This window comes from Thamnophis elegans, chromosome 9, assembly GCF_009769535.1.
Source record: "Thamnophis elegans isolate rThaEle1 chromosome 9, rThaEle1.pri, whole genome shotgun sequence".
NCBI lineage: Eukaryota > Metazoa > Chordata > Lepidosauria > Squamata > Colubridae > Thamnophis > Thamnophis elegans.
In genome coordinates this window covers 73,795,010-73,807,259 of record NC_045549.1, presented here as the reverse complement: position 1 = coordinate 73,807,259, position 12,250 = coordinate 73,795,010, and the positions used below count along the sequence as shown (strand labels likewise).

The 12,250-nt window shown below is 43.1% G+C and overlaps 1 protein-coding gene across 6 annotated transcripts in view; it reads left to right on the top strand.

The window, feature by feature from the left end:
- The first annotated feature begins 301 nt into the window (after window positions 1-301).
- The window catches only part of APBB2 (amyloid beta precursor protein binding family B member 2), a 96,384-nt gene continuing 84,435 nt past the window's right edge, over window positions 302-12,250 (top strand). For 3 of the 6 annotated variants that reach the window (XM_032224197.1, XM_032224196.1, XM_032224191.1), the window contains exon 1: window positions 304-499. The gene's annotated coding sequence lies outside the window, so the exon portion shown is untranslated. Of the gene's footprint in view, window positions 500-12,250 lie in introns of all 6 variants that reach the window. The other 3 variants (XM_032224198.1, XM_032224192.1, XM_032224193.1) reach the window with 2 other exon arrangements.

The following is a 12,250-nucleotide window of genomic DNA, read 5'->3' as shown; positions in this document are numbered from 1 at the left end:
GAAAAGGGGAAGAAGGGAAAAGAGGAAAAGAAGGGAAAAGGGGGAAGAAGGGAATGGGGAGGAAAAGAAAGGGAAGGTAAAGGGGGAAGAAGGGAATGGAGAGGAAAAGAAAGAGAAGGAAAAGGGGGAAGGAAGGAAGGAGGGAAGGAGAAAAGAGAGGGAAAGGTAAAGAAGGCAGGGCTTCTGCAGGACCTTCTCCTCCTCCTCCTCCTCCTCCAGCGGCTCCTCCTTGCGAGGCTCCCCCGTGGCCGCACCGCGTCGCCCTCCGTGCCGCCTCCCTCCCTCCCTCTCCCGGCCGGCCCTTCCTTCCTTCCTTCCTTCCCTTCCCTTCCCGGGAGGCGGCGCAGGAGGCGAGGCGAGGCCGCGGCCGGAGGCCGGAATTGCTGGCCGGGGAAGCGCAGAGGCGGCGCAGCGTTTCCGGAGGCGCCGCTGGGGCTGCTGCTGCTGCTGGTGCCGCGGCGGGCTGGAGCCGCGATCCGGCGGGGGAAGACAGCGGCAGGTAAGGCCCCGGAGCCCCGCAGCTGCAGCCCCGCAACCAGGCCGGGCCAGGCGGCCGCCGAGGAAAGCCGGGCTGCTGCAGCGGGGGAGCCCCGAGGGGGGGACGGACGGAAGGGCCTGCCGGGGAAGAAGCTGCGGCGCCTCTTTCCTTCCTTCCTTCCTTCCTTCCTTCCTTCCTTCAACCCATCTCTCTTTCCTTCTTTCCTTTCCCTCGCTTTCCCTCCCTATCCTTCCATTAACCCTCCCATCTCTGTCTCTCTCTCTCTCCTTCCTTCTTTCCTTCCTTCCTTCCTTTTCCCTTCCATTAACCCATCTCTCTTTCCTTCTTTCCCTCGCTTTCCCTCCCTATCCTTCCATTAACCCTCCCATCTCTGTCTCTCTCTCTCTCCTTCCTTGTTTCCTTTTCCCACCTTCCTTCCTTCCCTTTCCCTTCCCTTCCATTAACCCGTCTCTCTTTCCTTCTTTCCTTCCTTCCTTCTCCTCGTTCCCATCTCTCTCTCTCTTTTCTTCTTTCTTTCCTTCCTTCCTTTTCCCTTCCCTTCCATTAACCCATCTCCTTCTTCCCTTCTTTCCTTCCTTCCTTCTCCTCGCTTTCCCTCCCTATCCTTCCATTAATCCTCCCATCTCTCTCTCTCTTTCCTTCCTTCCTTCCTTCCTTCCTTCCTTCCTTCCTTCCTTCCTTCCTTTTCCCTTCCCTTCCATTAACCCATCTCTCTTTCCTTCTTTCTTTCCTTCCTTCTTCCTTCCTTTTCCCTTTTTCCATTAACCCACCCATCTCTCTATCTTTCTCTCTCTTGTGTCTATCATCCATCCCTCCATCCATCCATCCATCCATCTATCTATCACCTATCATCTAATCTATCTATCTATCTATCTATCTATCTATCTATCTATCTATCTATCTATCATCTATCTATCTATCTATCTATCTATCTATCTATCTATCTATCTACCCTTATAGTGTCTATCATCTATCAATCAATCATCTATCTATCTATCTATCTATCTATCTATCATTATGTTCTTATCTATTTATCTACCTTTATTGTGTCTATCATCTATCAATCAATCATCTATCTATCTATCTATCTATCTTTATGGTGTCTGTCTGTCTATTATCTATCTATCTATCTATCTATCTATCTATCTATCTATCTATCTATCTATCTATCTATCTATCTATCTATCTATCGTTATGTTCTTGTTGTGTTGCATTGCAAGCTGCCCAGAGTCACCTTAGTAATGAGATGGGCAGCATATAAATTTAATAAAGGAAAGATGCTGTTGGCCCCATACAGAAGGGCTCCTTCCCTCCATCCCCCTCTTTACCTCCCCCAAAATTATTTCACCCCACTGGAAGAAGAAGAAAAAAAAGAGAGATCTGGCCACACCTGCCAATCCAGGAATTATAGAGAACCGAGTTCAGAATTAAAAGGCAAGGTCTCTAACCTTGACCTTTTAAAGACTTACAGACTTCAGTTCCCAGAATCCCCCAGCCAAGCCATGCTGTGACTGGGGAATTCTGGGAGTTGAAGTCCGTAGGTCTTAAAAATGGCCACAGTTGGACACCCCTGGTTTTAACACTTGTACCCCACTTATATGCTTGCATCTGATGTTTTCTGAGCAAGTGAGCCATAGGGCATCTGGGATCAGAAAGCCAACCAAAATAAACAGAATTAAAACCTGCCCAATATCCGTACAGAGAGCTAGCTGCAGAAATATTTTTATGCAACGGATTGTTTTTCAGCATTTTGGTTGCTTAAATATTATCCTGTGGTTTTTTTTTTTTTTTAAAGTGTGCATGTTTGTGTGTCTTTCCTCTGGATGTAATTTTGTGCAACTTTCAGGCAGAAATTCCAGTACGAAAATAGTAAGGACAAATAATAAAGTAACGTAGAAGGATATGAATAGCTCGGCCGTGGTCGATGTTTATTTCTTTTTTTTTTTAAAGTATGCTAAGTAACGTTGAGATGGTGCTTATGTTCTGATGTTTCCTGTTCTTCATTGATTCGTAGCGTCAAATTCCACCCATTCCTTCCCAAAAATCTAGCAAGGATGCAGCATTTGTCAGCGAAGTCCTTTTTTAAATTTAATTGCTGCTGGTTTTAATTTTTATTTTATTTTTTGGGACGGAGGTGATTTCATTGGTGTTTGGTGTCTGTGTAAAAGGTATTATGCAAGACTTTGCACAAATATGAAATAAGTAGGCTTAAGATAGGTCTGTGTGTAATTCCCCATAGCCTGAGATTTAGGAATATCTGCAGACTGTTAACTAGCCCAAGATTCTCCGGGCAGCAGCTAAACCACAAACCATAACTCGCAAACCACGATGGCTGCATTGGCATGGCATGTGAAACATATATTGGTTTGGCTTAGCAAGGTCATCTAATCCTGGTTAGTGGTTTTATGGCAAGGCTGTTAATCATAGGATTTCTTCTTTGGCAGGGGGGAAAAAAACCATGCAATGACTTTGCAGGCATATTTTCCCGAGAAGCAGGCTCTATTTGATGATCTCCTCCAAGAGGAAATCTGTTTGGGGTATCGAGTGATTTTAATTAAGATATTCACTGGCCCAGCGGCCTCACTTTTCAAATCGGATGAAAAGAAGAATGTGAAGAACTGTCTTAAGATGGGGGGAAACAGAGGTGATGTGAGTTACCTCCCATTTTAGAACAAGAGTGAGCCATTCAGGGCCCCAGATCCAATTTGGTGGCTTCAGAAACTTTTTTTCCCCCCAAAAAATTCAGCTGGACTTTCTTGGTGTTTTTTCCAAGAAAGAACCCTTGGAAAACATTTCACTTCTCAACCAAAAAGCTTCTTCCCAGGGAAGGGAAGGGAAGGGAAGGGAAGGGAAGGGAAGAAAGAAAAGAGGAAGGGAAGGAAAGAAAGGAGGAAAGGAAGGGAAGGAAAGAAAGGAGGAAGGGAAGGGAAGAAAGAAAAGAGGAAGGGAAGGGAAGAAAGGAGGAAAGGAAGGGAAGGAAAGAAAGGAGGAAGGGAAGGGAAGAAAGAAAAGAGGAAGGGAAGGGAAGAAAGAAAAGAAGAAGGAAAGGAAAGAAAGAAAAGAGGAAGGGAAGGAAAGAAAGGAGGAAGGGAAGGAAAGAAAGAAAAGAGGAAGGAAAGGAAAGAAGATAAAAGGAAAAAGGGAAGGAAATGAAGATAAAAGGAGAAAGGGAAGGAAATGAAGAAAAGGGGAAGAAAGGAAGAAGGAAAGGAAAATTAAAGAAGGAGAAAGAGAAGGGAAGGAAAGAAACAAAAGAAGGAAAGGAAAAGAAGAAAAGAAGAAGGAAAGGAAAGAAAGGAAAGGTAGATAAAAGAAGGAGAAATGAAAGAAGGAGAAGGGAAAGGAAAGGAAGATAAAAGAAGAAAAGAGGAAGGAATGGAAAGAAAGGAAAGGGAGATAAAAGAAGGAGAAAGGGAAGGAAGGGAAGGAAAGGAAGATAAAAGGAGAAAGGGAAGGAAAAGAAAGGAAAGGGAAGGAAGGAAAGGAAGATAAAAGAAGGAGAAAAGGAAGGGGCTTATTGGATGAGAAGCGAAACATTGCCAAAGGGGAAAAAACCCAAGAGAGCCCAATTGCATTTTGGGGGGAAAAGCACTCTTGGGTCAACCATGACCTGGATGATGGAGAATCTCCATAAGCCTTTCGCAGCTCGCTTTCCTTAAGATCAGCGATGGTGGCTTGCATTATCCTTTGCCACTTTGAAATAGGAGATCTATTTGTGCGCATGCGCAGAGTTGCCAGACGAAGGGAACAGCTAAAGAACAAGGGTCGACTTGGGACTAAGGCCACAGGTGGACGATGAATGGCCCCTCCCAGAGGAGATAAAAGAGGAGCGAAAGGGGAGTGGAGTTTGCAGGAGGCCATTAGTTCGCTTCATTGGTTCGTGACTCTCCGAGTTGCCAAGTTCTGCAGATCTCGGACTGGCAGCTCTCCAAGCGAGATAAGGTCTGTGACCGTAAATCCTCCCTCGAAAGACTTTGCTGGATGTGAATGAGCAGAATTCACAGTCAATTAATGAAAGGTTTTTTTTTTGTCGGGACAAGGAGTTTGCTTCATGCTCTCGGGAAGCCTCGGTCAGAACAGGTTGCCTTTCTGGAATTCTGTCCCATCTCCACCGAGGATCTCTCGAGCTCAGATAAGAGTGACCATCGGGTTCTTGGTCACTTCTCTTACTAAGGCCCTTCTCCCATGATTGCTCAGTTTGACCGGGTAACCAGCTCTTGGAAGAATCCTGGTTGGGTCAAATTTATTCCATTATAGAATTATAGAGGCCACTGTGCTCTTAGGAAACTTGAAATTTTAGTCATGCCTTCCCCAGATCTGTGCCTTGCAATAATCCTGTCTCTGAGCTCTGCAGACCTGGCTAGTATGCATTGTCAGCTGTGAGGCCTTCTATAAAGAGGTGTGCGCCTTTCCAAATTGTGTCCAGTCAATTTAATTTACCAATTTAATTTAATTCGCGAGCCGACCGGTGATAAATTAGGAGAAACACGTGAGCAACGATCAAGAGAAATGGGAGGCTAAATTTCACATATGTGTTGCAAAGGGTCTGAATACTATTGGGATATTTCAGGAGTTTCCCCTCCCTTCTTTTTAAAAAATAAATTTACAGGCATTTCTAAAATTCTTTTGTGGTCATGGGGTGTTGAATGGAGATGAACGAGGGCGTGGGGAAATGAATTTCAACCAGGGTAGAATCGGGCTGCAGCATAACCACGTTGGCAAAAGTGAAGGGGGTTTGAAGACTTTCTGAATGCACTGCGTTTGAAGCATTACGCTGCATTGGACTGCCTGTATGTGCCTCAGCAGTGGCATTTGTACAGAATGATGAACCAGAATAGAATAGAATAGAATAGAATAGAGTGGAATGGACTGGAGTGGAATGGAATGGAATAGAATAGAATAGAGTGGAATGGAATAGAATAGAATAGAGAATGGAATGGAAGAATGGAATGGAATAGAATGGAGTGGAGTGGAATGGAATGGAATAGAATAGAATAGAGAATGGAATGGAAGAATGGAATGGAATAGAATAGAGTGGAATGGAATAGAATAGAATAGAGAATGGAATGGAATAGAATAGAGAATGGAATGGAAGAATGGAATGGAATAGAATAGAGTGGAATGGAATAGAATAGAATAGAGAATGGAATGGAAGAATGGAATGGAATGGAGTGGAGTGGAATGGAATAGAATAGAATAGAGAATGGAATGGAATAGAATAGAGAATGGAATGGAAGAATGGAATGGAAGAATGGAATAGAATAGAGAATGGAATGGAATAGAATAGAATAGAGAATGGAATGGAAGAATGGAATGGAATAGAATAGAGAATAGAATAACAGAGTTCGAAGGGAACTTGGAGGTCTTCTAGTCCAACCCCCTGCCTAGGCAGGAAACCACTTCAAACAAATGGCTACCCAACATCTTCTTAAAAACGTCCAGTGTTGGAGCATTCACAACTTCTGGAGGCAACTTCTGTTCCACTGATTCATTGTTCTCACTCTCAGGAAATTTCTCCTTCGTTCTAGGTTGCTTCTCTCCTTGATAAGTTTCTACCCATTTGCAGAATAGCTTGACTCCCTCTTCTTTGTGGCAACCCCTGAAATAGCGGAACACTGCTATCATGTCTCCCCTACTCCTTCTTTTCATTAAACTAGACCTACCCAGTTCCTGCAACCGTTCTTCATATGTTTTAGCTTCCAGCCTCCTAATCATCTTTGTTAATCTTCTCTGCACTCTTTCTAGAGTCTTCACAACTTTTCTACATTGTGGAGACCAAAACTGGGTGCAGGATCCCGAGTGTGGCCTCACACCAAAGCCTTAAAAAATGGCACTAAGGTAGATCCTAAGAGTTCAAATGCATCAACAGGAAAGTGATTCACTGGTCTGAATAAGGCTGAGCTCACCGTAAGGCATCGGGTGCTGGAAAACCCACAACGGGAGGGGCTCACGTAGCAGGCCAAGCCAGAATAAAAACCAAGGTTTGCAAAACAGTCTGGTTAAATTCATCCCAAATGCTTAGCAGACAGCCAGTCTAATATCTGCTGCTGTTAAGAGACGAAAATTGAGATGGCTCCCATGAGTTCATGTGGACACCAACTTGACATCTCAAGGAATTCCTTGGGAAAACACTCCCCTCCAGCCACTGAATTCTGCCTGGAATGTGTGGTTGGGTTTATACGTTACATGACTAATTCTGCGCTGTTAATTGACTCTGGGTGAATCAGATGCAGTGGCTGAGTTCACACAACCCTCCAGGCTAAAAACGTCATGTGCTATAGGCTACTCAGACAGTATATTTAGAATAACAGAGTTGGAAGGGACCTTGGAGGTCCTCTAGTCCAACCCCCTGCCTAGGCAGGAAACCCTACAACACTTCAGACAAAGGGTTATCCAACCTCTTCTGAAAAACTTCCAGTGTTGGAGCATTCACAACCTCTGGAGGCAAGTTGTTCCACTGATTAATTGTTCTAATTTATTTAATTTATCTAATTAATTTCTCCACAGTTGTAAGTTGCTTCTCTCCTTGATTAGGAAATTTCTCCCAAATTGCTTCTCTCCTTGGTTAGTTTCCACCCATTGCTTCTTGTCCTGCCCTCAGGTGCTTTGGAGAATAGTTTGACTCCCTCTTCTTTGGGGCAACCCCTGAGATATTGGAAGATGCTATCATGTCTCCCCTGGTCCTTCTTTTCATTAAACTAGACATACCCAGTTTCTGCAACCGTTCTTCATATGTTTTCGCCTCCAGCCCCCTAAAATTATCTTGGTTGCTTCAGGCCTTGGAGATGTCTGAAGGCCTTCTTTCTACCAGCCATGCTTCTTGAGGTTGAGAGTTTGTGGAAAATAACCACGTTAAGGTGGAGGGGTGACACTCAACCCTGTATCCTGATTTACGTCTCCCAAGAACAGTTTGTACGCTGAATTGTGTGATGCTGAATTGTGGGATTCCAGGAGTCAACGTTAGATAAAGGGAAAAAAATATTTGGCATTAATTTTAATTTAATTTTGTTTTTAAGGGATATAATGGCTCAGTGGCTAAGAGGCTGAGCTTGTCGATCAGAAACATTGACAGTTCGGCGGTTTGAATCCCTAGCGCCGTGTAACGGAGTGAGCTCCCATTATTTGTCCCAGCTTCTGCTAGCAGTTCGGAAGCACGTAAGAAATGCAAGTGGACAAATAGGAACCACCTTTGGTGGGAAGGGAACAGCGTTCCGTGCGCCTTTGGTGTTGAGTCATGCCAGCCACATGACCACGAAGACGTCTTTGGACAGAGCTGGCTTTTCGGCTTTGAAACGGAGATGAGCACCGCCCCCTAGAGTCGGGAACGACTAGCACAGATGTGCGAGGGGAACCTTTAACATTTATTTTTATTCTAATTGCCTTGATTTTATTATGCAGCTGCTCCTTGACTTATGACCACAATTTGAACCCAAAATTTCTGCTGACTTTGTTAAGTGAGTCTTGCCCCGCTTTACGACTTTTCTTGCCACAGTTGTGAAATTAGTACATACGGTCATTGAGTGAATCTGCCTGGTTGAATTGACTTTGCTTGTCAGAACGTCACAAAAGGGAATCGCGTGATCCTGGGAAAACCATCGTAAATATGAACCAGTAGCCAAGCATCTGAACGGGGATCGCGTGACATGGACTTGCCACGACGGTTGTTAAGTGTGAAAAACGGCCATAAGTCACTTTTTTTCACTTTGAACGGCCACTGTTCACTATAAGTCGAGAATTATCTGTGCTTTGCACTTAAGGTTTTTGTTACCGTTTGTTAAAAGTTTTGGAATCAAGCATGGTATAAGTTAAATAAAACGAATAGACCAAAAGGTAGCAAAACAATTTAAGGGGTTGGGAATGCTGGAAATTCACAATTACCAGAATTCCTGAGTCTTGCAAGGAAAGGGTGATTTGGAAAGACTGCCGGCTCAACCCCTTTTGTTTCCTGCATGAAAAAAACAGGAAAGCAGAAAGCTGAAGGAATGAGTAATCTCATAGTTTCCATTCTTAAGGAAATGAACAGGGTGGGTCAAGGCTTCACTGGAAGGCCTTAAAGTCAAGCTGCATGCCCAGGCAACAGAGGTGTGCAACCTTGGTGGTTTTAAGACCTGTGGACTTCAACTCCCAGAATTCCCCAGCCAGCTAGAAGTCGAATCCCAAAAGTCTTAAAGTGGCCAAAGTCAAACACCCTGATAGATAGATAGATAGATAGATAGATAGATAGATAGATAGATAGATAGATAGATAGATAGATAGATAGATAGATATAGGAAGCCAGATAGATAGATGATAGATAGATAGATAGATAGATAGATAGATAGATAGATAGATAGATAGATAGATATAGGAAGCCAGATAGATAGATGATAGATGATAGATAGATAGATAGATAGATAGATAGATAGATAGATAGATAGATAGATAGATAGATAGATAGATAGATATAGGAAGCCAGATAGATAGATGATAGATAGATAGATAGATAGATAGATAGATAGATAGATAGATAGATAGATAGATGTGTGTGTGTGTGTGTTGTATTTGTGCTGATAAATAAATAAAGGGAGACTTTATTAGCACAAATACAACACAAAAATGTAACAAAGGCAACAGTAAAAATATTGGGTTTCTGTCTGGATGGTCTCTTGTGATGAGCCAATAGACAGAGAAAGGAAGCAGTATGGCTCCTCCCATATTTGGGCATACCAGGGGTTGTGACACTAAATACATATATGTATGTATGCATGTATGTAATGTATATATATATACACATACATACATACACATATCATCTATCTATCATAATAGATAGATAGATGATATGTGTATGTATGTATGTGTGTGTGTGTATATATATATATATATATATATATATATATATATATATATATATATATAGAGAGAGAGAGAGAGAGAGAGAGAGAGAGAGAGAGAGAGAGAGAGAGAGAGGGGAGAGAGAGAGAGGGAGAGAGAGAGAGGGAGAGAGAGAGCAGTAGACTTATATACCGCTTCATAGGGCTTTCAGGCCTCTCTAAGTGGTTTACAGAGTCAGCATATCGCTCCCAACAATCTGGGTCCTCATTTTACCCACCTCGGAAGGATGGAAGGCTGAGTCAACCCTGAGCCGGTGAGATTTGAATATATATATATATATATATATATATATATATATATATATATATATATATATATATATATATATATATATATTTATTAATATAATATAATATAATATAATATAATATACATGATAGATAGATGATAGATTGAATGAATGAATGAATGAATGAATCTTGGAAATCTTATCTTTATGGATATTTTCTTTTGCCTATTACGATATACTATTGTGAATTACCCAGAATTGTTTAAAACTGGGCCAGGACCTATATTCACTGTTGATAGCATTTAATTAAGTAAGTTGAATTGATGGGGAATCTAGTGGTATATATTCGCATTCACAATTTTATTTATTTAGAAAATTTGTAGTGCTGGCTGCCTTACCTGCATGTGGTGGCTTACGATGGGAAAACACCATATAAAAGAAATAAAAGTCATAAAAAGGAAAAGAATAAAAGAATAACACACACACACACACCCGTAGACTATATCCAGTGTACACATTTTATTTACATTTTTTTAACCCCCTTTTATTGATGCTGGAGTAAGGTAAAGGTCAAGGTTCCCCTCGCGCATCTGACAAGCAAAGTCAATTCAACCAGGCAGATTCACTCAATGACCATATGTACTAATTTCACAACTCTGGCAAGAAAAGTCGTAAAACGGGGCAAGACTCACTTAACAAAGTCATTAGAAATTTTGGGTTCAAACTGTGGTCATAAGTCAAGGAGCAGCTGCATAACAAAATCAAGGCAATTAGAATAAAAATAAAAGTTAAAAGTTCCCCTCGCACATCTGTGCTAGTCGTTCCCGACTCTAGGGGACGATGCTCATCTCCGTTTCAAAGCCGAAGAGCCAGCGCTGTCCGAAGATGTCTCTGTGGTCATGTGGCCGGTATGACTCAACACCAAAGGCGCACAGAATATTGTTCCCTTCCCACCAAAGGTGGTTCCTATTTTTCTACTTGCATTTTTTACATGCTTTCGAACTGCTAGGTTGGCAGAAGCTGGGACGAGTAATGGGAGCTCACTCCGTTACGCGGCGCTAGGGATTCGAACCGCTGAACGGCCAACCTTTCTGATCGACAAACTCAGTGTCTGAGCCACTGAGCCACTGCGTCCTAGTAGGAGTAGGCAGTGTACATAACCGATGAAAAACTTAGGGAATGAGATGAATCAGTGAAGGATTGGCCAACATAACCTTGTTCTCATTGCTGACACAGGGCATTAAGCCATAGTTTAACCATGCTTGGTTAGATCAGCCGTCCAGGGCTGGTTTCATTCCTTGCATGGAGGCGCCAGTCGCATTCTGACTTGGTGCAATGTAGCCCCAACATTTCCCCTCATTCCTAGAACATGATGAGTTTTCTGGCTGTTGTGTGGTTGCTATGGAGACCAGGTCCCAAACTTGAATTGCAGGTGTTCACCTATTCCCTGTAGTTTATGTTTTCATTAGTTCACCACCTGCGTCCCACCTCAATCCAGGTTTCGGCTTCCTTGGAGTGAAATCTCACCTAGTAGAACGCAACCTCCACCAGTTCAGGTAGGACATCTAGTAACAACACAGCTTAGGAGGAGAAGGATGGTTGTGCCTCAGGGGGTCTCCAAAATTGGCCACTTGTGGACTTCAGCTTGAAATAGCGGCTGCCTGAGGCATTCTGGGAGCTGATGTTCACAGGTTCTCCTTGCTCGAGCAGCGGGGTTGGACTAGAAGACCTCCAAGGTCCCTTCCAAGTCTTATTCTATGATGTATAATCATAGGCTGCATAAACAAGGATCAAGATCACGTCAAGTGTTAATACCGCTTTATAAGGCCTTGGTAAGGCCACACTTGGAATACGGCATCCAGTTTTGGTTGCTACGATGTAGAAAAGATGTGGAGACTCTAGAAAGAGTGCAGAGAAGAGCAAGAAAGAGGATTAGGGGACTGGAGGCTAAAACATATGAGGAACGGTTGCAGGAACTGGGTGTGTCTAGTTTAATGAAAAGAAGGACTAGGGGAGACATAATAGCAGTCTTCTAATATCTCAGGGGCTGCCACAAAGAAGAGGGAGTCAAACTATTCTCCAAAGCACCTGAGGGTACAACAAGAAGTAACGGGTGGAAACTCATCAAGGAGAGAAGCAAAATTTCCTGACAGTTAGAACAATTAATCAGTGGAACAACTTGCCTCCAGAAATTGTGAATGGTCCAACAGTGGAAGTTTTTAAGGGGATGTTGGATAACCATTTGTCTGAAGTGGTGTAGGGTTCCCTGCCTAAGCAGGGGGTTGGACTAGAAGACTTCTAAGGTCCCTTCCAACATTCTACTCTACTCTACTCTACTCTACTCTACTCTACTCTACTCTACTCTACTCTACTCTACTCCACTCCACTCCACTCCACTCCACTCCACTCCACTCCACTCCACTCCACTCCATTGGTTCTACTCTACTCTACTGGTTCTACTCTACTCTACTCTACTCTACTCTACTCTACTCTACTCTACTCTACTCTACTCTACTCTACTCCACTCCACTCCACTCCACTCCACTCCACTCCACTCCACTGGTTCTACTCTACTCTACTGGTTCTACTCTACTCTACTCTACTCTACTCCACTCCACTCCACTCCACTCCACTTCACTCCACTGGTT